Below are 15,227 nucleotides of genomic sequence, written 5' to 3'. Positions count from 1 at the left end.
AGTGCTCCAACCAACTGAGCCCACTGGCCAGGCGATTATTGACATTTCTTTTTTTAAAAATTTATCTTTATTGTTGAAAGTATTACAAATGTCTCCTTTTCTCCCCCATTGCCTCCTTCTATGCTGCCCCCCCCTCCAGGCCTTATCCATATTTATTGTCTGTGTCCATGGGTTTTGCATATATGCATCTTTGGTTGTTGATATTTTTTATGGATCTCTCTCCTGTCCTGTTTTGAAAAATTTAAGAAATAAAACAAAGCTAACAATGAAAGCCAAAAATCTTTGACATTTGAAAGTTATTTTGCATACTGAACTCTTGAATTAAGTTTTGTTTACCCACCCAGGTGCAGCCAACATTGGTTTGAAAAAGTGAGAAAAGGAATATTGTTAGTACTAGCTAGAGTGTGTTAAGATTTGCACTATATATTGACATATATTGTCTGCCATCTTTGTTCTCAGCTACCCCATTAGATAGTACCACAACACTGATTTTTTTCACTTCTTAAATAACATTAACAGTGTATTTTATCACAAACAATGTTGTGATCAAATATTTAATTTATACAAAATGAAAATTTGACTAAGATTAGTTTATGTGAAACATTTCAATTTCCTTTAAGCTATAAAAGCAATATAAGTGAGTAAATATAAAGAAGGAATATCAACTCAGTAAATACTATATTTCCTGTGATTTATATTATCTCATTTAATCTTCATATCGATGGGGGAAAGAATATATAAGTTCCATTTAAAGATGAGCAATGTGTTTTGTCAATTTTATGGATAACATTAAACCAAAAGAGTATTTTCAAATGATTAATATTATGTTGAAAAAAGTGAAGGTGCATAAACATGCCAAGAAGCCCAAGTGTAATGTAGATTGGGTCAGAAACTGTTTATGTTATAGCTCTAGTCCCATGGACTGAAGTTGAACCTTAAGGCATATGTAAGCATACCTGGGAGATACTGCAAGTTTGGTCCCAGACCACCACAATGAAATAAAAATCACAATAATGCAAGTGACATGAATTTTTGGAATGCATAAAGATTATGTGTACACTATACTGTAGTCTATTAGTTGCGCAGTAGCATTATGTCTAAAAAACACTGCACGTACCTTAATTTAAAAATATATCATTACTAAAAAGTGCTAACCATCATCTGGATCTTTGGTGAGTTGTAGTATTTTTGTTAATTGAAGGACTTGCCTTGATGTTGATGGCTGCTGACTGATCAGGGTGGTGGCTTCTGAAGTCAGGGTTGGCTGTAGCAACTTCTTAAAATAGGACAATTAGGAAGTTTCTTGCTTCCACTGACTAACTCTTTATTTCAGGAACAGTTTCTCTGTATCACACAATGTTGTTGGATAGCATTTAACCCACAGAAGACTTCTTTTAGAATTGGAATTAATCCTCTCAAACCCTGCCGCTGCTTTGTCAATTAAGTTTATGTAACATTATAAATTCTTTATTGTGATTTCAGCAATCTTCATAGTATCTTTACATGGAATAGATTCTATCTCAGGAAACCACTTTCATTGCTCATCTATAAGAAGCAACTCCTCATCTTTTAAAGTTTATGATGAGATTGTAGCAATTCAGTCACATCTTCAAGCTATACCTCTAATTCTAGATCTTTTCTTATTTCTACCACATCTAAAGTTAGTTCCTCCACTTAGTCTTGAAGCCCTGAAAGTCATCCATGAGGGAGGAAATCAATTCCTTCTAAACCCTGTTAATGTTGATCTTTTGACTTCTTACTATGAATCCTGACTGTTCTTAATGGGATCTAGAATGGTAAATCCTTTCCAGAAGGTTTTCAATATACTTTGCCCAGATACAGCAGAGGAATTACTATCAATGGCATCTATAGTCTTACTGAATGAATTTCTTAAATAATAAGACTTAAAAGTACCCTTTAATCCATGGGCTGCAGAATGGATGTTGTGTTATTATTAGTAGACAAGAAAACATTGATCTTTTTGTACATCTCCATCAGAACTTTGGGGTGTATTGTCAAGGAACAGTAATATGTTGGAAAGGAATCTTTTTTTTCTGAGCAGTAGGTTTCAACAGTGAGCTTAAAATATTCAGTAAACCATGTTATAAGCAGGTGTCGTTTCATTCAGGCTTTGTTATTCCATTTATAGAATACAAGCAAAGTAGATTGAGCATCCTTAAGATTGAAAATCCTTAGTGGCCCTAGGATTTTCAGAATAATAAATGACTATTGGCTTCAACTTGAAGTCACAGTTGTACTAGTCCTGAACAAAAGAGTCAACCTGTCCTTTGAAGTTCTGAAGCTAGGCATTGACTTCTCTCTAGCTATAAAAGTCCTAGATGGCATCTTCCAACACAAGGCTGTTTCACCTACATTGAAAAGCCACCCCTCATTAGTAATCTTAGCAAGATCTCCTGGAATAACCTGCTGCTTCACCTTGCACTTTTATGTTATGGAAATGGCTTCTGCAGCTTCTTCACCTCTTTTAGCCTTCATAGTATTAAAGAGAGTTAGGGCCTTGCTATGGATTAGGCTTTGGCTTAAGGAAATGTTGTGACTGGTCTGATCTTCTATCCAGGTCACTAGAAATTCTGTATCTGCAGTAAGGCTGTTTCACTTTATCATTTGTATGTTTACTGAAGTAGCACTTTTAACGTCCTTCAAGAATTTTTTTTTTTTTGCATTCACAACTTGGCTAACTGTTTGGTACAAGAGGTCTAGCTTTTAGCCTATCTCAGCTTTGACATTACCTTCCTCAATAATCTTAATCATTTCTAGCTTTTGATTTAAAATTAGAGACATGCAACTTTCTTTCACTTGAACACTTAGAGGCCATTATATGGTTATTAATTGGGCAGAATTTCAATATTGTGGTGTTTCAAAGAATAGGGAAGCCTATGGAGAGGGAAAGAGAAGAGAGAATGTCTGGTCAGTGGAGCAGTCAGAACACATCCAGCATTAATCTATTTGGTTTCCTTTTATACATGGGTGTGATTTGTGGCATCTCAAGACAATTATAAATGTAACATCAAAGATCACTGATCACAGATCACCATAACAAATAGACTAACAATGAAAATGTGAGAAATATCATGAGTATTTCCAAAATGTGACACAGAGACATGAAATGAATTACCAAATGTGACACAATGTGCTGTTAGAAAAATGGTGGCAATAGACTCATTCAATGCAGGGTAGCCACAAACCTTCAACTTGTAAAAAAACACAGTATCTGCAATGTGCAATAAAGTGAAACAATAAAATGAGGCATATTTGTAGATTGTATTTATGGTAAGAGCCATACAAGAAATTAGTATGAAATCAAATAATGCCATTTCTTTTTAAGCCATTTTACTTTGGCACTTTAATGAGAATACAATGTTATCAATGGATTTGTCATGTAGGAAAAATATATATTTTATATTAAACCTTGTCTTCATATGATATTTTATGTATATTTATTAATTTATGTTACAATAATGTGATAGCTTGTTCTGTGTGTGTGTAGTTTGTGTGTGAAAGTTAATACATGTATGTGTGAATTACCCTCTATTAGCATTTCTATTATATATTCCACAGCAATAGCTTTATTAAATAAAAAAGATTTTTATTTTATTTAGCCAACTATTCTCTATTATTTAAAAAATAAATTTCATCATAAGCTTTTGTTTGCACCAGCAGGAAAACAAAATGTTATGAATTTAAAACATTTGTTTCCTGACTTACATCAGCTATTTTAGTTTTGGATATTTATATTAATTAATTGCTATTCTCTGCTGCTGTAGGAACACTGGATTTTCATATTATTTAATATATAACTTTAAACAATGACTATGGCTACCAACAGCATTACACAGACATCTTTAAGGTGGAATATAAGTTATTTTGATAATATTATTAACTTTTAAAAAATTTGTTCATTTTGGAATTGAAAACTTACCTTTTTTATTATGACAAAAACCCAGATATTTTTTCACATTAGTATGACTTGGGTAATGTATTGCTCACTTGGAGTCTTTTTTAGACTCCCCTGAGCAACTACACTAACGAGGCAGACCACCGTTGGCCACGGCTGACAGGAGCATACTCAGAAGGAGCTAGGACAGGAGGCAACCATAGACTGCCAGCAGGGCAGCAACAGGGTTCTACCTGAGGCAATCCTTACAGCAGCCCAACAGCTCAAGTGCAAGCAGGCAAGATCAAAATGAGGCAGGGAGAGAAGCACCCTAGCTTAAACTCCTCCTTCCCTAAAGGAATCAGTATCTTTTAGTCATTTTTTTTTTTGGGGGGGGGGGTATTTATTTATTTATTTATTATTTACTTAATTTATATATGATCATATTAACCAATGCCACTCCAATAAAGGAATCAATATATTTTGTAACAACAGAGTCATAGCTTCTAGGGGTCCTGCAAGGGTCCAGCTCAGTGAAAATAGTCACCAGACTCAGGAAAATCCAACATTAGACTTAGTATCAGGTATTTACAATTCTCCCAGTCCCAATTCAGTATAGCAATCAAGTGTCATTTTTACCATAAGTAAATTTTCCTAGTCATTCAGTTGGCATTCTAATTTTTATCAGGTTTCCAGGGGAATAGAGCTAGACAGCTAATAAAAGATCAAATTGTTATGAAGAGGAAAGTGTGTTGTTAGTCTTTTATCCACAGATTGTTAGCATGAAGTTTGAGAAAATTAATTTTAAGGATTAGCATGCGTATTTCCATTCTGTCTACAAAGGCAGACTACACTTAGGTTTATAGTTATTGCACCAAGACCTGCCATCATTTGTTCTTTTGATTTCACTTACAAAGCATGTTAAACATTTCTGCCTACTTTGTAAACTTTAAAAACTATACACAGCTGCATGCCAACATTTTGAAAGGCTGAAGAGTGCCTGAATTTATTAATTAAAATTTCCAAGGAAATTTTGTGTCCTCTATATGTGATTAGACTAAGAAAATTTAAGGCTACATTTAAAAAGACTAAAGCACAGCGTCAATTATGTAATTGCTTAAAATAAATAAGGCTTCACATAAGATAAGCAAGAAATTGCTTTCAGCCCAGCCAACATGGCTCAGCGGTTGAGTGTTGGCCTATGATTCAGGAGATTGCTGTTTGATTCCCTGTCAGGGCACATGCCTGGGTTGGGGGCTCTATCCCCAATAGGGGGAGTGCAGAAGGCAGCCAGTCTATGACTCTCTCATCAATGATGTTTCAATCTGCCCCTCTTCCTTCTTCTCTCTGAAATCAATAAAGGCGTATTAATAAGTAAATCAATCAATCCATCAATAAATAAATAAATACTAAGAGACATTATGCAATTCACACTGAGCTTACTAGTTTGCTGTTTAGGAATAGATATTAGCCATATAATAATTGTAAAGTGTGTGCATTTAGATATGTACATTGTCTTATTAAGAATAGAGAATTGACAAATGCTCAGAGAGTCTATTTGGTTGTGAAGTCAGCATGAGTAGTATGACAATGAACAGGCCATTTAATAACACTACCTAAAATTTTTCAACTATAAAATTAGAAATAAATTATGTATATAGTTTCTGTCTAATATAAAAAGTATATACATATATTATTTCATTTATGATTGCTAATATTATTGAATAGTGCATAAAACAATTTAAAAATAAATTTTAGGTAGAAGATATATTACTCTTATAAAGAGATGTGTTAATTTTTTAAAGAATTTTATTTTATGATATATTTTAAATGACAAAGTCAATCTTGACTCAATTAATAAACTCTTGAGTAATTAAATATCCTCAAGTTACTTGAATATTGAAAAATGAGAGCATTGATTCTTTTAGTTAATTTTGCTGGCTTCTGTTAAGTGCTTATTATGAATTGAGGAATTAAAAGGCATTTCTTGCACTTTAAATAGATAATAATTTGCTTTTGTTCTATTAAAGGTAATTTTTTGTTCTGTCAAACTATAGACATCATAATAAAATCGAGATAGTGCCATGTAATTAGCTGAAAGTAGTGAACTTAATTTATCTTGAATTATGTATAATAAGAGGAAAATGTATGAAACCATATTAAGAATATTACTTAAAGAAATAGAAAGATATATTGCAATTATTTCATAATCCCATTTGAAATCAGAGCAATAATTTTTTTAAAAAATATATCTTTATTGATATCAGAGAGAGGAAAGAAGAGGGAGAGAGAGAGAGATAGAAACATCAATGATGAGAGAGTCATTGATTGGCTGCAGCCCACAACTTAGGCATGTGCCCTGACTGGGAATCGAACCCTGATCGCCTGGATCCTAGGTCGATGCTCAACCGCTGAGCCACACCTGGCCGGGCTTTTTTTTTTTTTTTTTTAAACAGAGCTATAATTTTTTGGAAAATTTATCAGAGAGCTAGGAAGTTCTGTTAGGGTTTTTTTTGTTGTTTTTTTTTTATTGATTTCAGAGAGAGGAAAGGGAGAGGGATAGAGAGATAGAAACATCAATGATGAGAGTCATTGATCGGCTGCAGCCCGCAACCAGGGCATGTGCCTTGACCGGGAATCGAACCCCAATCAGCTGGATCCTAGGTCGATGCTCAACTGCTGAGCCTCGCCCAGCCGGGCAGGTTTTTTTTTCTATTACATATTACATTTCTTATTTAATAGAAATTAAGTTTTAACATAGATTGTGGCTGGCTCTTTTAATTTGGATGAATAATACACTTATAAATTTTGGATTTTTTCTTTCAATGGGACATCTCAAAGTGACCTCTAAAGATATGTGAAATAATATTTTTAAATTAAATTTGATCCATACTGTACAGCAAAGCAATTAATAATTGAGACACATGCAAAAGAAGACTTGAGAGAAAACTAGATCACTACAGTTTTGATTTGCCTACTATTTTTTCATTGGTCAACTCCAGAGACAAGGTGGACCTTTCTCTAATTAGAAGCAAGAAGGTCTAGGAAATATAAAGAACAGGATTGACCCTTAGCAAATTTTGAGTGTTATAAAATTTATCTTTGACACTTTTTCATTCTCTTCACAACTTTCCCAATTCATGGGCAATTTCTCTTCCCTTATTTTCTCAACAATTGAGTCACCTTCAAGCCCATACTGTCTACATACTGACTTCCTATTACTCCAAAACTTGAACTTCTGCCAACAGCAATGTTTTCAGTTCAAAAAGCTGCATGCTCCTGAACAGTCTATTCTTAGGAATTGTAACCCTCACTTCCAGTAATTTCTAAATCAGAACACTTATTCTATTGGTGTAGTAATTACTTCTAGGACCTGGAAAGGAAGCTCATTAAATACATGTTGAAACATATTAAACACAGCATGTCCAAAGTACAGTTTGATGAATATCTTTTTTTTGCTGTACCACATTTGTTTCTTCTTTTTTTAAATTTATCTTTATTCTTGACAGTATTACAGATATCCCCTTTCTTCCCCCCATTGATCCCTTCCCCGCCACATCTGCCCTCTCCCCCACAGGCCTTCACCACACTATTGACAGTGTTCATGGGTTATGCATATAAGCATATAACTTCTTTGATTAATCTCTCCCCACCTCCTCTCCCACCCTCACCTTCTCACTGAGATTCTTCAGTCTGTTCCATGCTTCTTTGTCTCTGGATCTATGTTCCTCAGTCTATTTTGTTTATTAGATTCCATATATGAGTGAGATCATATAAACCTGAGTCAGGAAGAATCAGAAAACCTGAACAGGCTAATAACAACTGATGAAATCGAAACAGTAATAAAGAAAACTCCCAGCAAACAAAAGCCCTGCACAATGGCATGAAATTAGAAACCAACTACAGTAAAAACACTCAAAAACATTCAAACACATAGAGGCTAAACAGCATGATATTGAACAATGAATGGGTTACCAATAAGAGCAAGAAAGACATCAAAAGCTTCCTGGAAACAAATGAAAAAGAACACACAACAACCCAAAATCTATGGGACACAGTGAAAGCAGTCCTAAGAGGGAAGTTCACAGCACCACAGGCCTGCCTCAAAAAGCAAGACAAATTTTTAATAAACTGTCTAACCCTACAACTTCAAGAATTAGAAAGCTCCCCTGTGAAGCCATCCGGACCAGGGCTTTTGTTTACTGATGAATATCTTTTAATTAATAAAGTTTTAACCCTTTTGGTGGTATTGAGATTTGAGCAAGAACATTCTTCTATTTCATAAGTATTCTTTACTATTTTTGCTTCAGGAAAATTCAAAGAGATGAGTTGAAGGCCAAGAGCCGAGACGCCTTATCATTCCACCTCTGAGCTGGAATCTTCCTCAGGTCAGCTCTTTTTGGATTGTCCTAATCTAAGTAAGTTCACATAGGACTCAAGGAAGCTGCTCGCTGGCTGTCACTCTCCCTGTTAGGAGATCAGGGTCTATTACAATTCAATGTCAATTTTTCATGCCCATCCACTTTTGCCTGTTTTATGCTCATGCTCTAAACATTGTGAACCTAGCCAATGGAATAACCTTACTGAGTGAAAATATTATTTAAGAGAACTTGGAAAATTTACTTTTAATAATTATGTTATAAATCCATTTTTCACCTTCTCTACCCTTCCAAGCGTTCCTTCTTAGCGCCTCACCCCCACATGCTCCATCCTTAGCATACCTTTGTTTTGAAATCATTTTGAAACTGGGGGGGGGGGGGGGGTGTGAAAAAAGGAAAAGAGAAAGACAAACAGCCCTGACTGAATGTTGCTAATTGAGTAAAAGTGAGGCTGCCCCATGTATGAAGCATTGTTCCCAGTGGCTGCTGCAGAGATGAACATTAATCTTGCTTTAGAAAACTTCATTTATATAATTAATCATGTTGTCATTTGGAGGTTAGTAATGCAGTTTGCCTTGGATAACTGCCGGGTTCCACAGATCCTACCCTAGCCTAAACTTTCCTGATTTTCCTAGCCTAAGTAAGTTTACATTGAATTCAAGGTCAGCGTGCTACAATGTAGTTTTGCTCTCGCAATTTTTGTTATTGTTGTCCTTACTTCAAATTGATCTGGAGATTCTGCATGTGAAAAGAATTGTAAGTGAATATTCCTAACAATTGTGCTTACTTATTAATATTATTGATAAATTGTTGATGTCATTTTAGTGGTTAAACTATGGCAGGATAATACTTATGGCACATGGTGTCATTGACAGGTATTCATATTGTCTAAGATTTTATACCTTTTTTAAAGAATGAAATATAGCTCTTTGAAAACCACTAATTTTAAGGCATAATTGAAACATCTTTTCCTATTCTATGAAATCTTGAGCTAGAAAGTACCATTCTCTGTTCTGAATGTATATATCATGTATTACCTGTGTCATTTATTTCATAGCTACTTGTGCTGAAGTATTTCATTCATTGGCCCACTCCCTACTAGGTGCTAATTTTCTTTGTGTACAACACAGCTATGACAAAGTAGGTGTTCAATAAATACTTCTTCATTGAGAATTTACAATTCCACCCTATAAATGCAGATCGGAGGTCTTTACCTTCTGTCTTTATACCCCGTTTGCTGTTTAATTTGCTATTAGCTGGAACTGATTGATAGACATGAAACTTTTTTTTTCTAGAGAACTGGCAGCTATGTAAATACAGCACTTAACCTTAAGCACTCAGCCATTAACCTTAATCACTGTCCATTAACCTTTAAGCACCCCAGGTTTCTCCCCTTACAATCCCCCCAAACAGACCCCACTGAATGCATTTTTTAGCATTGAAAAGAACCTTAGTAGAATGTTTTTATTGTTCTGTGAGTGGCTATAAAAAATGTATTTTAGAGAACATTTGATTCCATTTCTTTGTGTAAATGCTAATTAATTTTCCAGGTGTTCAAGGAAAGATACCAAATTGGAACATTATTTTGAGGAGCATGTTAGGATATATTTGATAAGAGAAAAGACAATGCTTTTTTAAAGTACCATTTTTAAGATTGATAATCATGAGAGTATCACATATCATTTCTAATTAAACTGGAAAATGTATTTGAAAAAATAAATAACCTTTTCCTAAAGCTGTTGCTAAAATCTTATGTGATATTAACTCCAGACATGTAGAAGCAACCAATCACTTTAAGAATAGTGACTTTCTGAAATATTTTCTGATGTCAAATAACAGGTAAAAAGAAATGAAATGTCCTCTTTAAACATAGCATTTTAGATTTGTTCTTGTAAATATTCTTGTCCATAGATATAATCAATTTTATTGAAATAATAACACCATTTATATAATTCTTCGTAGTCTACAAAAATCAATATTTTTTTCTTTTGGGTTTTTACAAAATCTATATAAAATAATTATATGTTATGGAAAGAAACAAATGTCAAGTGTTAATTAATGTATTCCAATTTGTTTATTTTATGTCATAGTTCGTTTTCACCAAGATCTCCATCACGACCTATAAATGTAGTAAAATAATATTTCAAAGTTGCAAAAAGCTTTGGGTTTAATTTTATATGGAATTATGTTTTAAGACCTTAATCTTTGGGGAAAAAGTAGTATGTCAGTGAAGTTGCCATTGAATTCTGAACATAATACATAGGGAGAGGAAGAATAGCGTGTGGGAGGGTGGCGTATGCAGGAGGCAGAAAGAGCACCTTGCTATATTCAGGAAAGTAACTTGATACTAATGGACGGATTATTTTTAGATTTGTCAAAATGCTCCCTTTTGCTCCAGGTTCCAGAGGAAACTGACATTACTAGAAGGTGTGAGCAACTGAGGGCCCGGGAGGGTCTCCCTTACAACTGCAACATTTCAAGGTAAATTTTAACAAATGTTAACTCTTACTGGAAAAACAAATGAGTGTAATGTGATATCTTCAACTCTAGAAAGATGTTACCTGGGCATGGGCTGGTTAGCTGTTCAAGTGGAATTTAGTTACCTAACTGAGGAAGGTGGTGATAAGAGGGGGATGTGGCAAAAGCCAGTCTAGGTAGATGAAGATCCCCAAAGACAAAGCAAATCCAATATTGACCATGTATTCTGAGAATTAATCAATAGCTTTCACAGAAATGTCTCTCCGTATAGTTATTTCACTCTCTAAGCATTTTTGTCTTTCAGTCATGTATGGTTCTGATGATGCTCTTGGAGGTACAAAGATCCTAAAACCATATTAATTAACTCTTTGACTTTTTATTTAGTGGACTCCATACCCCCATGTCACTATATGTAAGGAAAAATAGCTTGGACATATCCCTATATATCCATATACACTGACATTACTTTCACACAACTTGGTGAAAAAAAAAATGCAGAGATAGCTCAGAAATTAAGCAAATAAATGGAAGTAAATTCTGTTCTTCATCTTCTCAGAATGTCTTCTCCAATATATACATTTATTTATTTGAGTATCTTTGCCTGAGAAACCAGGTTACTTCAAGAATACTTTAGGTCATGCTGTCATTGACACAGTAACATAAACATATTAAGGATGAATTTTTTTAAGATTCTTTTTTAATTGAATTTATTGGAATACAGGTTTCAAGTGTACAACTCAATAAAACATCACCTGCACACTGCACTGTGTGCGCATCGCCCTAAGCAAAGTCTCCTTCCATCTCTATTTTCTCTTCCTTTGCTCACCCCCATCTATACCCCCTTTCCCTCTGGCTATCCCCAAACTGTTGTTTATGTCTATGTGATTATATATATAGGTACATATATATATATATATATATATATACACACACACACATATATGTATATATACACTCACACACACATATATATATGTTTTTTGCTTAATCCCTCCACCTTTCATGCAGTCTGCCAATGCACCTCTCTTCTGACAGCTGACAACTTGGTTCATGTATCCATTAAGGATGCATTTCGAATTATTCTCCTTTTACAAACATGTGCCAGCCACTTTTCTATAATGCTTTTTACTTGCAGCAGGACAAGTAGGAATAAGACAAGCTTCTTTCCTTTAATATGAGCGCTAAGGGCTATATTAAAGGCTAAATACTGGAAAACTGATTAAAATGTTATCTTAATTTTTTTCTACAGAACATGGATAGCAATAATTAATAACTGAAGCTATGTCTCCAAGTTACAAGAAGTGGTTAATTTAATTATTATACAATTAGGAGCAAATGAAACCATATTGATATTGGGCAAGTTAGTGTCTTACATTAGGTTTCAGGGGAAGTTTAAAGATCCTGGACTATATAAAATGTAAATTCTTTACTAGCAGTTTTTATACTTTTGCTGTATCACTTTTTGTTTATTTATTAGTTTGAGTGGTTGTGCATGAGAATCACATGATCCTAATACCTTATTATTTGAATACTTGAATAACAAAACAATATTCCCAGTATTAATAAAATAATTTTTATATTTGCTTATCACTTTTATCTTCTTACTTTGGCACCTGAATGCCTAGCATATATTAGACATTTGGGTTATTTTTTAAATGAAATTATTCAATTTTTCCAATTAAGTACTGTCACCCCGATTTATTAAAACTAACTTTAGATTTTACTACCCTACTCCACTGTTTTGCAGACTGTAACCTGGGTGTTGGCTCTACACTTGGATGAATGAGACACATTTAAAAGATTCTTAAATTATCTTCACCTTATCTCCAGGTTCTAAGAAAATATAAAAATTTAAGAAAATAAAAATTTGCTAACATGGGTATTTCTTTTTTCTTTTTCTTTTTCTTTTTTTGTAAATCTGGTATTATTTGCATGTTTTTCCAAAGTAAATATTAACCAAGATTTGTATGAAAAATAGAGATAAAGCCTATCAGAAGAGAACAAAGCATCTTCTAAGATTAATGTTGAAACATTTTTAAAGAAAACTGCAAGGGCAGAGACTATTCCCTAGGGAGAAGTGGGGAGGGGGGGCTGTCTTTCTTTGACTCTGGTGTCTCAGGTGAGAGCAGGAATGAGTGCCTCAGGTAATCAGGAGGTATATAAGTAAATCCATATACCTGAACCCATCACTCATTAGTTAACAAAATATTTGTTCAGCACTAATTCTTATTAAAGATTGGGGGGAAAAATAAAGGAAATAAGGGATGCCTCCTACTTCCCAGCTAAGACACTAGTTTGAATGTTAGGTGAATTTTTCTTTTAAGGACTGTTCTTGAAATTTATTTTCATCTTACATTATCTGTAAAAGAGTTAGGTCAGTGTGTTCAACCCACCCCAATAAAATCTGCTCCAACATCTGTATAACTGTATTTTCTCGCTTGAGATTTTTTTCAAATGTTAAGTAGAAAGGAATTTAAGAAAACGATATCTGTTTCATTTGGGGTTTTTAACCTCAAAAGAGCAAGTCAGCACACTACCAAAGCCAATGACAAGAAACAGCATAACCAGTCATCACATTCACACACACCCTCACACCAAGTGAACAAACACACATACGCAGACAGAAAAACAACCAACCACAAAAACAGATTCTACCTTTCCGACAACTCATCATTGCAAGGACATTTCAGATCAAATGTGTAGAGTAAAAATGCACTTTCACCAGGGAGTGTGAGAGGGGCTGTGCCCACCCCCCTCACGTCACCCCAGCACCCCTGGGACCCAGCACTCCTGAGGTGGGGGTGAGAACTCTGGCGCCTCAGGTCCATCTGAGGCCTTCTGGCAGAAGAGTGATGTCACAGATGCTTCACTGTTTTTTTCTTCATCTTCTCTATTTCTTTCTCTTTTCTTATACTTTATTTTTTTCTCCTCTTTTTCCAATTCTTCACTTTTTAAAACTTCTAACATTTCTCCAAAGCTTTCTGATCCCCTTAAACAGTGACAATTCTTTTGATCAAATGCATATAAACATTCATTCCCACTGGTCCTTTGTATTTTCTCTCAGTTTTTACTGTGGATGAGCCTTTTTTTCCCCCAGGGTAGAAGTCAGGGGTGTGAGGATTATCACCTGCTTTTGCCATCTCCAGGGATGTATTGAAGAATACTGGCTATTAATTAACATTTTATGATGTGCTTCACACACTCTTCAGAGGAAATGCATATAATGCCAGATAGTAATAATTCTTTTTCACCCTGTGAGGGGGAAAAGCTCATATTTTTTATCACACCTACCCAGAAGACAAAATGCCAAGTGTAAAAGAGCCTACAAGGAGGAATAGTTGTGCTCATTTCAAATGTTTCTCTGAGAAAAAAAAAGGAGGAACCATCCTGGCATAACTAAGGGCCAAGGGAGCCTACCCGCCCGGCTTCCATCCTGTCTGATTAGGGAGCAGAATTTCCCACCCATGCTTTCCCATAGTCCTTCCAGTCTCTGGGAAACAACCTACCTTTTGAGAACAAGCTTTGGTTTCACTTGTCTCAAAGACCAGTTTCACCCTGTTCTGGGAGAAGTTTCTGTGTGCTACTATTTGAGGCATATACACATTTTTTATCTTGCACCTTTTTTTAAAATTTTTTTTCATCTAAAATAATGGTAAGACTGTTGCTTCCAGCAAGGAAAGCTCAGGCTTAACTCATTTATTTTCTTTAATCTTATCATGCTTCATATTATAGCCAGAAAAGTCAGAATTACAGTGTCTTTTGGCCAAGGCCGAGAGATAAGGAAAGTGAAATGGTTGGGAGCGTCGCACTCCTGGGAGATGGGACTGAGAGCCACTGCTGCAGCGATGGGACACACACAGCCAAGAAGGCTCTTGAGCTGATCCTGATCCTGCAGCAGGGCCGAGCCTGTGTGTGTCCCAGGCAGCTGGACTCGCCTTTAGAAACGGTATGCAAACAACTCTAACTCAGTCCTGCCTCAGTAGAGTGTTGTTAATTATATTTGTCCTTTATATGTTTTCATTTAAAAAGTTTTCTCTTTGAACCAGTATTGAAGGTAATTTCCATAGTTTTGAAGCTCTTTTTATGATTTAAAATTTCTTCTAAGTTCTTTCACTGTCTGAATAATCAGATATTGTTACCCAACCATTCTCATGGTAATTAACACATGCATTATATTTGACTTAAATATGGAATATTAAGTTTTATCTGTTGATGGCATTTTAATCTTTCCCATTTCTTTTATTCCTATAATCTTATTTTTTTCAGTTAAAATTATGAAAAGTAATAAAGTAATTAAACACAAAGATTAGTGTTAAGACCTTCAGAGGAATTAAGAAAAAGGGCACATTTAATAAGTACCTAGGTATGAGGTACTCTATCTATGCACATATATTTGTGTGTGTGCGTAGTGTCTTTTTTTATTAAACAAAAATAAAATCTCTATGAGGAAAGCATATATGGTGGCTCAAAGAGAT

General features: G+C 34.7%; 1 protein-coding gene across 8 annotated transcripts in view; it reads left to right on the top strand.

The window, feature by feature from the left end:
- The window catches only part of SEMA3A (semaphorin 3A), a 437,330-nt gene that overhangs the window by 6,318 nt on the left and 415,785 nt on the right, over positions 1–15,227 (top strand). For 7 of the 8 annotated variants that reach the window (XM_016219559.2, XM_087821124.1, XM_087821125.1 and 4 more), the window contains exons 2-3: positions 8,206–8,313; positions 10,673–10,755. The gene's annotated coding sequence lies outside the window, so the exon portion shown is untranslated. The remainder of the gene's footprint in view (positions 1–8,205; positions 8,314–10,672; positions 10,756–15,227) is intronic. The other variant, XM_016219560.2, reaches the window with a different exon arrangement.

Source organism: Miniopterus natalensis, chromosome 10, assembly GCF_054644295.1.
Source record: "Miniopterus natalensis isolate mMinNat1 chromosome 10, mMinNat1.hap1, whole genome shotgun sequence".
Classification (NCBI taxonomy): Eukaryota; Metazoa; Chordata; class Mammalia; order Chiroptera; family Miniopteridae; genus Miniopterus; species Miniopterus natalensis.
This window is presented reverse-complemented; position numbering and strand designations above follow the sequence as displayed.